This window comes from Brassica napus, unplaced genomic scaffold (genome assembly GCF_020379485.1).
Source record: "Brassica napus cultivar Da-Ae unplaced genomic scaffold, Da-Ae ScsIHWf_1200;HRSCAF=1717, whole genome shotgun sequence".
NCBI lineage: Eukaryota > Viridiplantae > Streptophyta > Magnoliopsida > Brassicales > Brassicaceae > Brassica > Brassica napus.
The window spans coordinates 1,311,337-1,326,280 of record NW_026014623.1 but is presented as its reverse complement, the minus strand read 5'-3'; the positions used below and the strand labels follow the sequence as shown (position 1 = coordinate 1,326,280).

Here is a 14,944-nt window from a genome sequence, read left to right as displayed (position 1 = left end):
GCCGAGGTTGTGTCCAAGACAAGATCAGTCCAGTCCAGTCCAGTCAAGGTGTCCCTTGGGTTTTGGCCAAGTCCTCTCCGATCAACCAGCTGCTTCTCGCCTAGAACACTGTGAGTTGGTTTGTTTGAATTCCACTTGGAATTTAGGGTAGATCGAGTCTGCATATAGATTAGAATGATCACGCTATTGAATGGTAGAGTCCTTAGGGTTATTTTAATTATGGAACCGGACTCAGTTTAGCAAGGGCTAAGCTGAGATGAATGGAATTAAGACTGAGTTAATAACCTGACTAGGACTAGGGCTAGGATGCATCATGTTTTCTATTATTGCGTGTTGATATTGTTGAGTGCAGGTTCCCGTTATCTTTAAAGATAGTTTCTCAGCGGGAGGCTGGACTATCTGGGTAACGGTTTGATTGTGTTGTTTAGTATTGATATTATTGTTTAGTAGTTAGTAGTAAGGGTCTTAGGCCATATAGGCCGGACTACTGGTACTATTGGTTTGTGCTGTAGAGTCGAGTGTCTAGTTAGGATCTGGAACTTTATCTTTAGGTTAGGTTCTAGATTGAGTTTGTGTTGTGTGAGTGTGCCGACAGTATGTGCGTAACCCGCCCATACTAGGCTTGTGTAGGGGTGATTAGTGTTTCCTCGGCCTCGTAACCAGCGGGTTCAAGGAAACCCCTTATTCGCTGGATCGGGAAGACTCAGAGAGACGGGATCATGGCCTATGGCTGAGTGATTACACGACGGTGTAATGTGGCAGTGACCCGAAGGACTGTGGGCTGTCGCGCGGTGACCCGAATGACTGTGGGCCGCGGTCGGTTGAAAGTTCCTTCTTCTGGCCTTTGTGGTAGGGAGATAGGATATTGCCGATAGAGAGGAGGAACACGAAGTCACCAGGGCCCAGGTTAGAGTGTTGTGTTAGTGTGTCGTAGAGGGTTATGGAACCCTAGAGTTAGCGTAACAACGATATACGGTGTTACGAGTTAGATAGAGTCGTAGTTACTCATAGTCTTATTATTGTGATTGTGTTTGTGGTTGATTGATTTGCTTGCAGGTTCTGACATTAAGTCCTAAGTCTGGCTTAGGTACCGGATTAGGCTTGATGTGTATTTTGTTAGTGTAGGCCTAAGGTTGGCCTATATGTGTTTGAGTGATTGCTTGTGAAGGGTGGTGGATATTAAAGCTATGCGGTATCATTGGTTGGCCGATCATGTTCTTGTTTGATTGTTGGTCGATCGGCCAATGGTATTTGTATAGCCTATGTGTCTAACACTACATGAGTACTGAACTCAAGCGTATATATGGGTAACTAGGGATTGCTTGTTGACTTGTTTTGATGCAGGTTCCCGTTACTTGAAGCTAGATCAAGGCAGGAGGCCAAGTCTAACTTAGTAACGGTTTGCTTAGCCTTAGCTTTTATTGCATGCTAGGGCTAGATTGATTGTTATTTTGGGTTGTCCGGGTTAGAGTCTAGGTTGCGGGTAGAGGCCGCCAGCTCACTGAGTAACATTAGGTTACTCATCCAACTCCGTTGTCCTTTTTGCAGGTCGCTTTAGGTAAGGATGATCGGATAGCTTGGTGCTGGACGTTAGGACCGCCGGTGTAGATTTTCATGCCTTTTGTAAACGGTATTGTGGATTTGTGTTTAGTTGACTCGATTTGGCATTAGGCCGGGACCGGTCTCGAATTATATCAATGTATGGATATTTCTCGAATCAATAAAGTAATTGTTTTATATGCGCTTCATGAGTACTCTGATATTTGACTAGTCCGGTCTAACACAATGTTAGGTCGTAGTACGGGTTGAAAAGCCTTAGGCCTCGATCTAACGGAAAATGCTAACTCTAGGTACGGGTTGCAAAGCCTTGTGCCTTGACGCAGCGGGACGAGTTAGTGGATGAACTGGTCTAGGTCGTGGAGTAAATCTTGTGACTCTGACCGGATCGTCCCTAACCCGTCACGTAGCGCTTCCGGACCATGGTGCTGGGTTGGACGGTCAGTCATGTTCTTGTTTGATTGTTGGCTGGCCGGTTGGCTCATTCATCTCTAACCCTGGGTGTTGGACGGTCGATCGGTCATGTTCTTGTTTGATTGTTGGCCGGTTAATCGACCATATGTCTAGGACGGTTCGGGGGTGTTACAGTCGGGGGCATTCATATTTCATAGTCAGAGGTGAAATTCTTGGATTTATGAAAGACGAACAACTGCGAAAGCATTTGCCAAGGATGTTTTCATTAATCAAGAACGAAAGTTGGGGGCTCGAAGACAAACAGATACCGTCCTAGTCTCAACCATAAACGATGCCGACCAGGGATCAGCAGATGTTGCTTTTAGGACTCCGCTGGCACCTTATGAGAAATCAAAGTTTTTGGTTCCGGGGGAGTATGGTCACAAGGCTGAAACTTAAAGGAATTGACGGAAGGGCACCACCAGGAGTGGAGCCTACGGCTTAATTTGACTCAACACGGGGAAACTTACCAGGTCCAGACATAGTAAGGATTGACAGACTGAGAGCTCTTTCTTGATTCTATGTGTGGTGGTGCATGGCCGTTCTTAGTTGGTGGAGCGATTTGTCTGGTTAATTCCGTTAACGAAAAAGACCTCAGCCTGCTAACTAGCTACGTGGAGGCATGCCTTCACGGCCGACTTCTTAGAGGGACTATGGCCATTTTGGCCAAGGAAGTTTGAGGCAATAACAAGTCTGTGATGCCCTTAGATGTTATGGGCCGCACGCGCGCTACACTGATGTATTCAACGAGTTCACACCTTGGCCGACAGTGTAGAAACCCGTTAAAAAAAAAAAAAAGAAATGGTCGAGTATGTTTGTGGTGGTCGAGTCGCGGGCGATATGGATAGATCGAGAAGTTTTGAAGTACGAGGTGGGCGAAGACGTGATCGTGAGTTAACTATGAGTCGAATAAGTTGCTTGACCATAGTTAGAAGATGCCTTAGATTGATGAGACGGACGTTTTGGAAACATAATATTTTTGGAAGCACGACGGTTTAGAAGCTCGACGTTTGTGAAGAATGACGTTTCTTGAGCACGAAGTTTTCCGTGAAACTTCGTATCAGCGGAATATTATTTCGAAGACATTGGAAACATGACGGGAATTAAGCACGACGGGAAGCAAGCACGACGAGAAGCAAGCACGACGGGATCAAAGCACGACGGAAAAACCTGAAGTTGGGCGAAAACCCTAATTTCGGTATAATGGAATTCTTCGAGGACGCCGGAGGCTCAGGACATATTTTCCCTCAAATTCAGAGATCAAGTGGATTTTATTAAAATTGTTCTGAGCCTCAGAAATGGTGTAGAAAAATATTTGGGATTGATGGCGGGATGAAAATTCACCGGAATGGTCGAAATCAGGCGAATGGACCAAGAAGCTCGAGGTGTCTCTATGCATTTGACCAGGACGTTCTGTCTATCACATCAGCAGCTGAGTGTCAACACAAGGAGGAGGTGTAGACGTGCATGGAAGCTGCACATGCAGCTTGACATGTAGAAGCACGAGGTGGATCGACCAAGCACGAGGTGTCTCCGCGCATGGAACCGAAGCATGCGGCCAGCCATGTGTGTGATGCTGTGGCGCCTTGCATGAGTTCCAGTCATGCAGCCTGACATCTGGGAGGAGTTGTGGCGTCCTGCATGTGTCCTGGACATGCAGCAAGCCATGTGGAGCACGAGGTGGATCGGCCAAGCACGAGATGTCGCGACGCATGCAATCGAAGCATGCTGATCGACATGTGTGAGGATGTGTGGCGCCTTGCATGAGCTCCAGTCATGCAGCCTGACATCTGGGAGGAGTGGTGGCGTCCTGCATGTGTCCTGGACATGCAGCCAGCCATGTGGAGCACAAGGTGTCGCCGTGCATGGGTCCGGAGCCATGCGGAGCGACACACGGGCTGCCACCAACCTGAAGCTGATTGGCTGGTGTCTCCTATAAATACCCCACGACCCCAGCTCATTTCTTCACATCCAGACCTGTCCAAACCCAGTTAAAAACATGAGAGAAAAGTAGAAAAAGAAAGCAAGTGATTCTGAGCTATTTCGAGAGTTTTAGAGAGTTTTCGTGATCAGTTCCCTATTGATTTCGAGTCATCGCCTTGGGAAGGTTCTGTCCAACTGAAGGTCAATCAAGTGAAGATCAGATCAGATGGGAGTCAAGTCAACGTGGCTATAGAGAGAGAGAGAGAGAGAAAGGAAGTGATCGATTCTAGAGTATGGTCGATTCTGAAGACCGATACTCCACCGAGAAGGCCAGTTCCGTCCAATCGGCGATTCTCTACGATTGTGACGCGGAAGCTCTGTCCAATTCAATTCGTCCAAGCCAGTCATATTATATGATGGTCTAGTGGAGGTGCTGCCCAGAGTTATTTCAGAACCACGGGTTCAGATCAGTCGAAGTTCTGCTCGATACTCTGCGGGAAGTCCGAAGAACTGTCCAGAAGCTAGAGGAGGTTCTGTCCGAGTCCAGATCAGCCTGTCGAGGCCTGTCAACTTCTTCATGGCGAAGCCAAGGTTGTGTACAAGACAAGATCAGTCCATTCCAGTCCAGTCAAGGCGTCCATTGGGTTTTGGCCAAGTCTTCTCCGATCAACCAGCTGCTTCTCGCCTAGAACACTGTGAGTTGGTTTGTTTGAATTCCACTTGGAATTTAGGGTAGATCGAGTCGCATATAGATTAGAATGATCACGTTATTGAATGGTAGAGTCCTTAGGGTTATTTTATTCATGGAACCGGACTCAGTTTAGCAAGGGCTAACCTGAGATGAATGGAATTAAGACTGAGTTGATAACCTGACTAGGACTAAGGCTAGGATGCATCATGTTTTCTATTCTTGCGTGTTGATATGGTTGAGTGCAGGTTCCCGTTATCTTTAAAGATAGTTTCTCAGCGGGAGGCTGGACTATCTGGGTAACGGTTTGATTGAGTTGTTTACTATCGATATTATTGTTAGTTATTAGTACTAAGGGTCTTAGGCCATATAGGCCAGACTACTGGTACTATTGGTTTGTGTTGTAGAGTCGAGTGTCTAGTTAGGATCTGGAACTTTAGCCTTAGGTTCTAGATTGAGTTTGTTTTGTTGTGAGTGTGCCGACAGTATGTGCATGACCCGCCAATACTAGGCTTGTGTAGGGGTGATTAGTGTTTCCTCGGCCTCGTACCCAGCGGGTTCAAGGAAACCCCTTATTCGCTGGATCGGGAAGACTCAGACGAACGGTGTCATGTACTATGGCTGAGTATTACACGACGGTGTAATGTGGCAGTGACCCGAAGGACTGTGGGCTGTCGCGCGGTGACCCGAAGGACTGTGGGCCGCGGTCGGTTGAAAGTTCCTTCTTCTGGCCTTTGTGGTAGGAAGATAGGATATTGCCGATAGAGAGGAGGAACACGAAGTCACCAGGGCCCAGGTTAGAGTGTTGTGTTAGAGTGTCGTAGAGGGTTATGGAACCCTCGAGTTAGTGTAGCACCGATATACGGTGTTACAAGTTAGATCGAGTCGTAGTTACTCATAGTCTTATTATTGTGATTGTGTTTGTGGTTGATTGATTTGCTTGCAGGTTCTGACGTTAAGTCTAAGTCTGGTTTAGGTACCGGATTAGGCTTGATGTGTATTTCGTTAGTGTAGGCCTGACGTTGGCCTGTATGTGTTTGAGTGATTGCTTGTGAAGGGTGGTGGATATTAAAGCTATGCGGTATCATTGGTTGGCCGATCATGTTCTTGTTTGATTGTTGGTCGATCGATTAATGATACTTGTATAGTCTAAGTGTCTAACACTACATGAGTATTGAACTCAGGCGTATATATGGTTAACTAGGGATTGCTTGTTGACTTGTTTTAATGCAGGTTCCCGTTACTTGAAGCTAGATCATGGCAGGAGGCCAAGTCTAACTTAGTAACGGTTTGCTTAGCCTTAGCTTTTATTGCATGCTAGGGCTAGATTGATTGTTATTTTGGGTTGTCTGGGTAGAGTCTAGGTTGCGGGTAGAGGCCGCCAGCTCACTGAGTAATACTAGATTACTCATCCAACTCCGTTGTCCTTTTTGCAGGTCGCTTTAGGTAAGGATGATCGGATAGCTTCGTGCTGGACGTTAGGACCGCCGGTGTAGATTTTCATGCCTTTTGTAAACGGTATTGTGAATTGTGTTATGTTGACTCGATTTGGCATTAGGCCGGGCCCAGTCTTGAATTATTCAATGTATGGATATTTCTCGAATCAATAAAGTAATTGTTTTATATGCGCTTCATGAGTACTCTGATATTTGACTAGTCCGGTCTAACACAACGTTAGGTCGTAGTACGGGTTGAAAAGCCTTAGGCCTCGATCTAACGGAAAACGCTAACTCTAGGTACGGGTTGCAAAGCCTTGTGCCTTGACGCAGCGGGACGAGTTAGTGGATGAACTGGTCTAGGTCGTGGAGTAAAGTTTGTGACTCTGACCGGATTGTCCCTAGCCCGTCACGTAGCGCTTCCGGACCATGGTGTTGGGTTGGACGGTCAGTCATGTTCTTGTTTGATTGTTGGCTGGCCGGTTGGCCTTTCATCTCCAACCCTTGGTGTGGGTCGTCCGTCGGTCATGTTCTTGTTTGATTGTTGGCCGGTGGGTCGACCTATGCTTAGGACGGTTCGGGGGTGTTACAGAGGTGGTATCAGAGCATGGTTTCGTCCATGCTTCCGGAACTCATGATTTAATCGGTTTTAAATATTTATCGAGTCAAAATGAGTCACAAAAGGCATTAGGGAAACCGGTCACGTCCAGCGATAGGATTTGTGGTTTTAGGAATTTGGATTGAGATAGTGGAATCTAGAATTGCTAGGTTGCTTGGGTAAAACTGTTAGGTTTGTGGTTAGCATTGCTAGGTTGTTGTTAGTAGACTATTGGGATTAGTTGTCTACTAACTTGTGTGTGTAGTGTTCTTTTGAGTTGCAGCGAGTAAGTGTGTTTGTTGATCGGAACTTTAAGGGATGAAAACCTTAAGGTGGAGGGAGTTCGAGGCCAAACCCAAACCCGAAGCGAAAGAGGAGAGACAGTTTCAGAGGGACTGGATAGTGGTATGGACTGGACAGATGGGAGGAAACAAGACTTCATTGGGGAAGGACTTCATCAGTATTTGGGAAGATGAAGATCAAGAAAGGGTTTGAGGAATCTGGACAAGATAGTATCATGGGCAATGAGGGTGTTAGGGCAGAGTAAAAGCAAGAGGATGACTCAGTGATCATTCAAGTGATGAGGTATGAAGACGATTGTGGAGGCCTTGAAGAAGACACTCAAGGAACTGTGGTGCACAGCGTAAACAGGTTATGGAGATGAGTGGAGAATGTTGTGAAGACGAGCAATTGCGCAACCAAGAATTCGAGGACGAATTCTATTAAGGGGGGGGGGGGGGAGAATGTAGAAACCCGTTAAAAAAAAAATGGTCGAGTATGTTTGTGGTGGTCGAGTCGCGGGCGATATGGATCGATCGAGAAGTTTTGAAGTACGAGGTGGGTGAAGACGTGATCGTGAGTTAACTATGAGTCGAATAAGTTGCTTGACCATAGTTAGAAGATGCCTTAGATTGATGAGACGGATGTTTTGGAAACATAATATTTTTGGAAGCACGACGGTTTAGAAGCTCGACGTTTGTGAAGAATGACGTTTCTTGAGAACGAAGTTTTCTGTGAAACTTCGTATCAGCGGTATATTATTTCGAAGACATTGGAAACATGATGGGAATTAAGCACGACGGGAAGCAAGCACGACGAGAAGCAAGCACGACGGGATCAAAGCACGACGGAAAAACCTGAAGTTGGGCGAAAACCCTAATTCCGGTATAATGGAATTCTTCGAGGAAGCCGGAGGCTCAGGACATATTTTCCCTCAAATTCAGAGATCAAGTGGAGTTTATTAAAATTGTTCTGAGCATCAGAAAGGGTGTAGAAAAATATTTGGGATTGATCGCGGGATGAAAATTCACCGGAATGGTCGAAATCAGGCGAATGGACCAAGAAGCTCGAGGTGTCTCTATGCATTTGACCAGGACGTTCTGTCTATCACATCAGCAGCTGAGTGTCAACACAAGGAGGAGGTGTAGACGTTCATGGAAGCTGCACATGCAGCTTGACATGTAGAAGCACGAGGTGGATCGACCAAGCACGAGGTGTCTCCGCGCATGGAACCGAAGCATGCGGCCAGCCATGTGTGTGATGCTGTGGCGCCTTGCATGAGTTCCAGTCATGCAGCCTGACATCTGGGAGGAGTTGTGGCGTCCTGCATGTGTCCTGGACATGCAGCAAGCCATGTGGAGCACGAGGTGGATCGGCCAAGCACGAGATGTCGCGACGCATGCAATCGAAGCATGCTGATCGACATGTGTGAGGATGTGTGGCGCCTTGCATGAGCTCCAGTCATGCAGCCTGACATCTGGGAGGAGTGGTGGCGTCCTTCATGTGTGCTGGACATGCAGCCAGCCATGTGGAGCACAAGGTGTCGCCGTGCATGCGTCCGGAGCCATGCGGAGCGACACACGGGCTGCCACCAACCTGAAGCTGATTGGCTGGTGTCTCCTATAAATACCCCACGACCCCAGCTCATTTCTTCACATCCAGACATGTCCAAACCCATTTAAAAACATGAGAGAAAAGTAGAAAAAGAAAGCAAGTGATTCCGAGCTATTTCGAGAGTTTTAGAGAGTTTTCGAGATCAGTTCTCTATTGATTTCGAGTCATCGCCTTGGGAAGGTTCTGTCCAACTGAAGGTCAATCAAGTGAAGATCAGATCAGATGGGAGTCAAGTAAACGTGGCTATAGAGAGAGAGAGAGAAAGGAAGTGATCGATTCTAAAGTATGGTCGACTCTGAAGACCGATACTCCACCGAGAAGGCCAGTTCCGTCCAATCGGCGATTCTCTACGATTGTGACGCGGAAGCTCTGTCCAATTCAATTCGTCCAAAGCCAGTCATATTATATGATGGTCTAGTGGAGGTGCTGCCCAGAGTTATTTCAGAACCACGGGTTCAGATCAGTCGAAGTTCTGCTCGATACTCTGCGGGAAGTCCGAAGAACTGTCCAGAAGCTAGAGGAGGTTCTGTCCGAGTCCAGATCAGCCTGTCGAGGCCTGTCAACTTCTTCATGGTGAAGCCAAGGTTGTGTCCAAGACAAGATCAGTCCATTCCAGTCCAGTCAAGGCGTCCATTGGGTTTTGGCCAAGTCTTCTCCGATCAACCAGCTGCTTCTCGCCTAGAACACTGTGAGTTGGTTTGTTTGAATTCCACTTGGAATTTAGGGTAGATCGAGTCGCATATAGAGTAGAATGATCACGTTATTGAATGGTAGAGTCCTTAGGGTTATTTTATTCATGGAACCGGACTCAGTTTAGCAAGGGCTAACCTGAGATGAATGGAATTAAGACTGAGTTGATAACCTGATTAGGACTAAGAATAGGATGCATCATGTTTTCTATTCTTGCGTGTTGATATGGTTGAGTGCAGGTTCCCGTTATCTTTAAAGATAGTTTCTCAGCGGGAGGCTGGACTATCTGGGTAACGGTTTGATTGAGTTGTTTAGTATCGATATTATTGTTAGTTATTAGTACTAAGGGTCTTAGGCCATATAGGCCAGACTACTGGTACTATTGGTTTGTGTTGTAGAGTCGAGTGTCTAGTTAGGATCTGGAACTTTAGCCTTAGGTTAGGTTCTAGATTGAGTTTGTTTTGTTGTGAGTGTGCCGACAGTATGTGCATGACCCGCCCATACTAGGCTTGTGTAGGGGTGATTAGTGTTTCCTCGGCCTCGTACCCAGCGGGTTCAAGGAAACCCCTTATTCGCTGGATCGGGAAGACTCAGACGAACGGTGTCATGTACTATGGCTGAGTATTACACGACGGTGTAATGTGGCAGTGACCCGAAGGACTGTGGGCTGTCGCGCGGTGACCCGAAGGACTGTGGGCCGCGGTCGGTTGAAAGTTCCTTCTTCTGGCCTTTGTGGTAGGAAGATAGGATATTGCCGATAGGGAGGAGGAACACGAAGTCACCAGGGCCCAAGGTTAGAGTGTTGTGTTAGAGTGTCGTAGAGGGTTATGGAACCCTCGAGTTAGTGTAGCACCGATATACTGTGTTACAAGTTAGATCGAGTCGTAGTTACTCATAGTCTTATTATTGTGATTGTGTTTGTGGTTGATTGATTTGCTTGCAGGTTCTGACGTTAAGTCTAAGTCTGGTTTAGGTACCGGATTAGGCTTGATGTGTATTTCATTAGTGTAGGCCTGACGTTGGCCTGTATGTGTTTGAGTGATTGCTTGTGAAGGTTGGTGGATATTAAAGCTATGCGGTATCATTGGTTGGCCGATCATGTTCTTGTTTGATTGTTGGTCGATCGATTAATGATACTTGTATAGTCTAAGTGTCTAACACTACATGAGTATTGAACTCAGGCGTATATATGGTTAACTAGGGATTGCTTGTTGACTTGTTTTAATGCAGGTTCCCGTTACTTGAAGCTAGATCATGGCAGGAGGCCAAGTCTAACTTAGTAACGGTTTGCTTAGCCTTAGCTTTTATTGCATGCTAGGGCTAGATTGATTGTTATTTTGGGTTGTCTGGGTAGAGTCTAGGTTGCGGGTAGAGGCCGCCAGCTCACTGAGTAATACTAGATTACTCATCCAACTCCGTTGTCCTTTTTGCAGGTTGCTTTAGGTAAGGATGATCGGATAGCTTCGTGCTGGACGTTAGGACCGCCGGTGTAGATTTTCATGCCTTTTGTAAACGGTATTGTGAACTGTGTTATGTTGACTCGATTTGGCATTAGGCCGGGCCCAGTCTTGAATTATTCAATGTATGGATATTTCTCGAATCAATAAAGTAATTGTTTTATATGCGCTTCATGAGTACTCTGATATTTGACTAGTCAGGTCTAACACAACGTTTGGTCGTAGTACGGGTTGAAAAGCCTTAGGCCTCGATCTAACGGAAAACGCTAACTCTTGGCCGGGTTGCAAAGCCTTGTGCCTTGACGCAGCGGGACGAGTTAGTGGATGAAATGGTCGAGGTCATGAAGTAAAGTTTGTGACTCTGACCGGATTGTCCCTAGCCCGTCATGTAGCGCTTCCGAACCATGGTGTTGGGTTGGACGGTCAGTCATGTTCTTGTTTGATTGTTGGCTGGCTGGTTGGCCTTTCATCTCCAACCCTTGGTGTGGGTCTTCCGTCGGTCATGTTCTTGTTTGATTGTTGGCCGGTGGGTCGACCTATGCTTAGGACGGTTCGGGGGTGTTACAGACAGGCCCGGGTAATCTTTGAAATTTCATCGTGATGGGAATAAATCATTGCAATTGTTGGTCTTCAACGAGGAATTCCTAGTAAGCACGAGTCATCAGCTCGTGTTGACTACGTCCCTGCCCTTTGTACACACCGCCCGTCGCTCCTACCGATTGAATGATTCGGTGAAGTGTTTGGATCGCGGCGACGTGGGTGGTTTGCCATCTGCGACTTCGCGAGAAGTCCACTAAACCTTATCATTTTGAGTAAGGAGAAGTCGTAACAAGGTTTCCGTAGGTGAACCTGCAGAAGAATCATTGTCGTACCCATGAAACAGAACGACCTAAGAACGATGAAACATCACTCTCGGTAGGCCGGTTTCTTACTGTGCCTGCCGATTCCGTGGTTATGCGTTCATCCATTCCCAAGACTTAAGTTTTGGTTGGATCGTACGCATAGCTTCCAGATATCACCAAACACCGGCACGACAAGTGTCATGGAAAATGCAACTAAACAGCCTGCTTTCGCCAACTCGGAGATGGTGTTTGTTCGGAAGCAGTGCTGCAATGTAAAGTCTAAAACGACTCTCGGCAATGGATATCTCGCCTCAAGCATCGATGAAGAACGTAGTGAAATGCGATACTTGGTGTGAATTGCAGAACCACGTGAACCAGCAAGTCTTTGAACGCAAGTTGCACCCCAAGCCTTCTGGCCGAGGGCACGTCTGCCTGGGTGTCACAAATATTTGTCCCCCCATCCTCTCGAGGATATGGGACGGAAGCTTATCTCTTGTGTGTTACCGCGCGTGAATGGCCAAAATCCGAGCTTAGGATGCCAAGAGCGTCCTGACATGCAGTGGTGAATTCAATTCTCGTCATATAGTCAGACGTTCCGGTTCTAAAGCTCTTGATGACCCAAAGTCCTTAACGCGACCCCAGGTCAGGCGGGATCACCCGTTGAGGTTAAGCATATCAATAAGCGGAGGAAAATAAACTAACAAGGATTCCCTTAGAAACGGCGAGTGAACCGGGAAGAGCCCAGCTTGAAAATCGGACGTCTTTGGCGTTCGAATTGTAGTCTGGAGAAGCGTCCTCAGCGACGGACCGGCCCAAGTTCCCTGTAAAGGGGCACCAGAGAGGGTGAGAGCCCCGTCGTTCCCGGACCCTGTTGCACCACGAGGCATTGTCTACGAGTCGGGTTGTTTGGGAATGCAGCCCCAATCGGGCGGTAAATTCCCTCCAAGGCAAAATATGGGCGAGAGACCGATAGCGAACAAGTACCGCGAGGTAAAGATGAAAAGGACTATGAAAAGAGAGTCAAAGAGTTCTTGAAATTGTCGAGAGGTAATCAGATGGGAGCCAGCGATTTGTCCCGGTCGGATGCAGAACGGAGAAATCCAGTCCGCCGATCAATTCAGGCCGTGGACTGATGCGGATTATGGTGGTGACCTAAGCCTGGGATTTTGTTACGCCCGCGGAGACATCGCTACCTTAATTGTGGTCTGCAGCACGTGCCTCACGGTGTGCCTTGGCATCTGCGTGCTTAGGGCGTCAGCCTGTGGGCTCCCCATTTGACCCATCTTGAAACACGGACCAAGGAGGCTGACATGTGTGCGAGTCAACGGCTAATTGGCTGGATCCCTCACGGGTGCACAGCCGACCGAACTTGATCTTCTGAGAAGGGTTCGAGTGTAAGCATGCCTGTCGGGACCCGAAAGATGGTTAACTATGCCTGAGAGGGGCGAAGCCAGAGGAAACTCTGGTGGAGGCCCGCAGCGATACTGACATGCAAATCGTTCGTCTGACTTGGGTATAGGGGCGAAAGACTAATCAAACCATCTAGTAGCTGGTTCCCTCTGAAGTTTCCCTCAGGATAGCTGGAGCTCGGAAACGACTTCTATCGGGTAAAGCCAATGAATAGAGGCATCGGGGATGCAATGTCCTCGGCCTATTCTCAAACTTTAAATAGGTAGGACGGGGTGACTGCTTTGTTGAGCCATCCCACGGAATCGAGAGCTCCAAGTGGGCCATTTTTGGTAAGCAAAACTGGTGATGCCGGATGAACCGGAAGCCGGGTTATGGTACCCAACTGCGTGCTAACCTAAAACCCACAAAGGTTGTTGGTCGATTAAGACAGCAGGATGGTGGTCATGGAAGTCGAAATCCGCTATGGAGTGTATAGCAACTCACCTGACGAATCAACTAGCCCAAAAAATGGATGGTGCTGAAGCGCGCGACCTATACCTGGCCGTCGGGGCAAGAGCCAGGCCTCGATGAGTAGGAGGGCACGGTGGTCGCTGCAAAACCTAGGGCGTAAGCCCGGGCGGAGCGGCCGTCGGTGCAGATCTTGGTGGTAGTAGTAAATATTCAAATTAGAACTTTGAAGGCCGAAGAAGGGAAAGGTTCCATGTGAACGGCACTTGCACATGGGTTAGTCGATCCTAAGAGTCGGGGGAAACCCGTCTGATAGGGCTTATGCTTCAACTTTGAAAGGGGATCCGGTTAAAATTATGGAACCGGGACGTGGCGGTTGACGGTAACATAAGGAAGTCCAAAGACGTCGATGGGAATTCCAAAAAGAGTTATCTTTTCTGTTTAACAGCCTGCTCACCCTGGAAACAGCTTTGACTATATGACAAGAATTGAATTGAATTCACCACCGCATCTGACTATATGACAAGAATTGAATTCACCACCGCATGTCAAGACGCTCCTGGCGTCCTTAGCTCGGATTTTGGCCAACCGCGTGCAGTAACACACGGGAGATCAGCTTCCGTCCCATATCCTCGAGAGGATGGGGGGACGACGATTTGTGACACCCAGGCAGACGTGCCCTCGGCCAGAAGGCTTGGGGCGCAACTTGCATTCAAAGACTCGATTGTTCACGGGATTCTGCAATTCACACCAAGTATCGCATTTTGCTACGTTCTTCATCGATGCGAGAGCTGAGATATCCGTTGCCGAGAGTTGTTTTAGACTTTACATTGCAGCACTGCTTCCGAACAAACACCGTCTCCGGGTTAGTTGTTTAGTTGCATTTTCCTTGACACTTTTTGTCCTGGGGTTTGGTGATATCCGGAAGCTATGCGTATGATCCAACCAAAACTGAAGTCTTGGGCATGGATGAACGCATAACCCCATAATCGGCAGGCCCAGTAAGAAACCGGCCTACCGAGAGTGATGTTTCATAGTTCTCAGGTCGTTATGTTTTCAGGGTATGACAATGATCCTTCCGCAGGTTCACCTACGGAAACCTTGTTACGACTTCTCCTTCCTCTAAATGATAAGGTTTAGTGGACTTCTCGCGACGTCGCAGACGGGGAACCACCCACGTCGCCGCGATCCGAACACTTCACCGGATCATTCAATCGGTAGGAGTGACGGGCGGTGTGGACAAAGGGCAGAGACGTAGTCAACATGAGCTGATGACTCGCGCTTACTAGGAATTCCTCGTTGAAGACCAGCAATTGCAATGATTTATCCCCATCACGATGAAATTTCAAAGATAACACGGGCCTGTCGGCCAAGGTGTGAACTCGTTGAATACATCAGTGTAGCGCGCATGCGGCCCAGAACATCTAAGGGCATCACATACCTGTTATTGCGTCAAACTTCCTTGGCCTAAACGGCCATAGTCCCTCTAAGAAGCCAGCCGTGAAGGGATGCCTCCACGTAGCTAGTTATCAGGCTGAGGTCTCGTTCGT

At 47.7% G+C, this 14,944-nt stretch overlaps 2 non-coding genes across 2 annotated transcripts; one reads left to right on the top strand and one right to left on the bottom strand.

The window, feature by feature from the left end:
* Window positions 1-11,823: 11,823 nt before the first annotated feature.
* LOC125596373 lies at window positions 11,824-11,979 on the top strand. The gene has a single exon (XR_007331013.1). It is a non-coding gene; the product is annotated as a 5.8S ribosomal RNA (ribosomal RNA).
* Window positions 11,980-14,053: 2,074 nt separating this feature from the next.
* LOC125596389 lies at window positions 14,054-14,209 on the bottom strand. The gene has a single exon (XR_007331028.1). It is a non-coding gene; the product is annotated as a 5.8S ribosomal RNA (ribosomal RNA).
* Window positions 14,210-14,944: the final 735 nt, after the last annotated feature.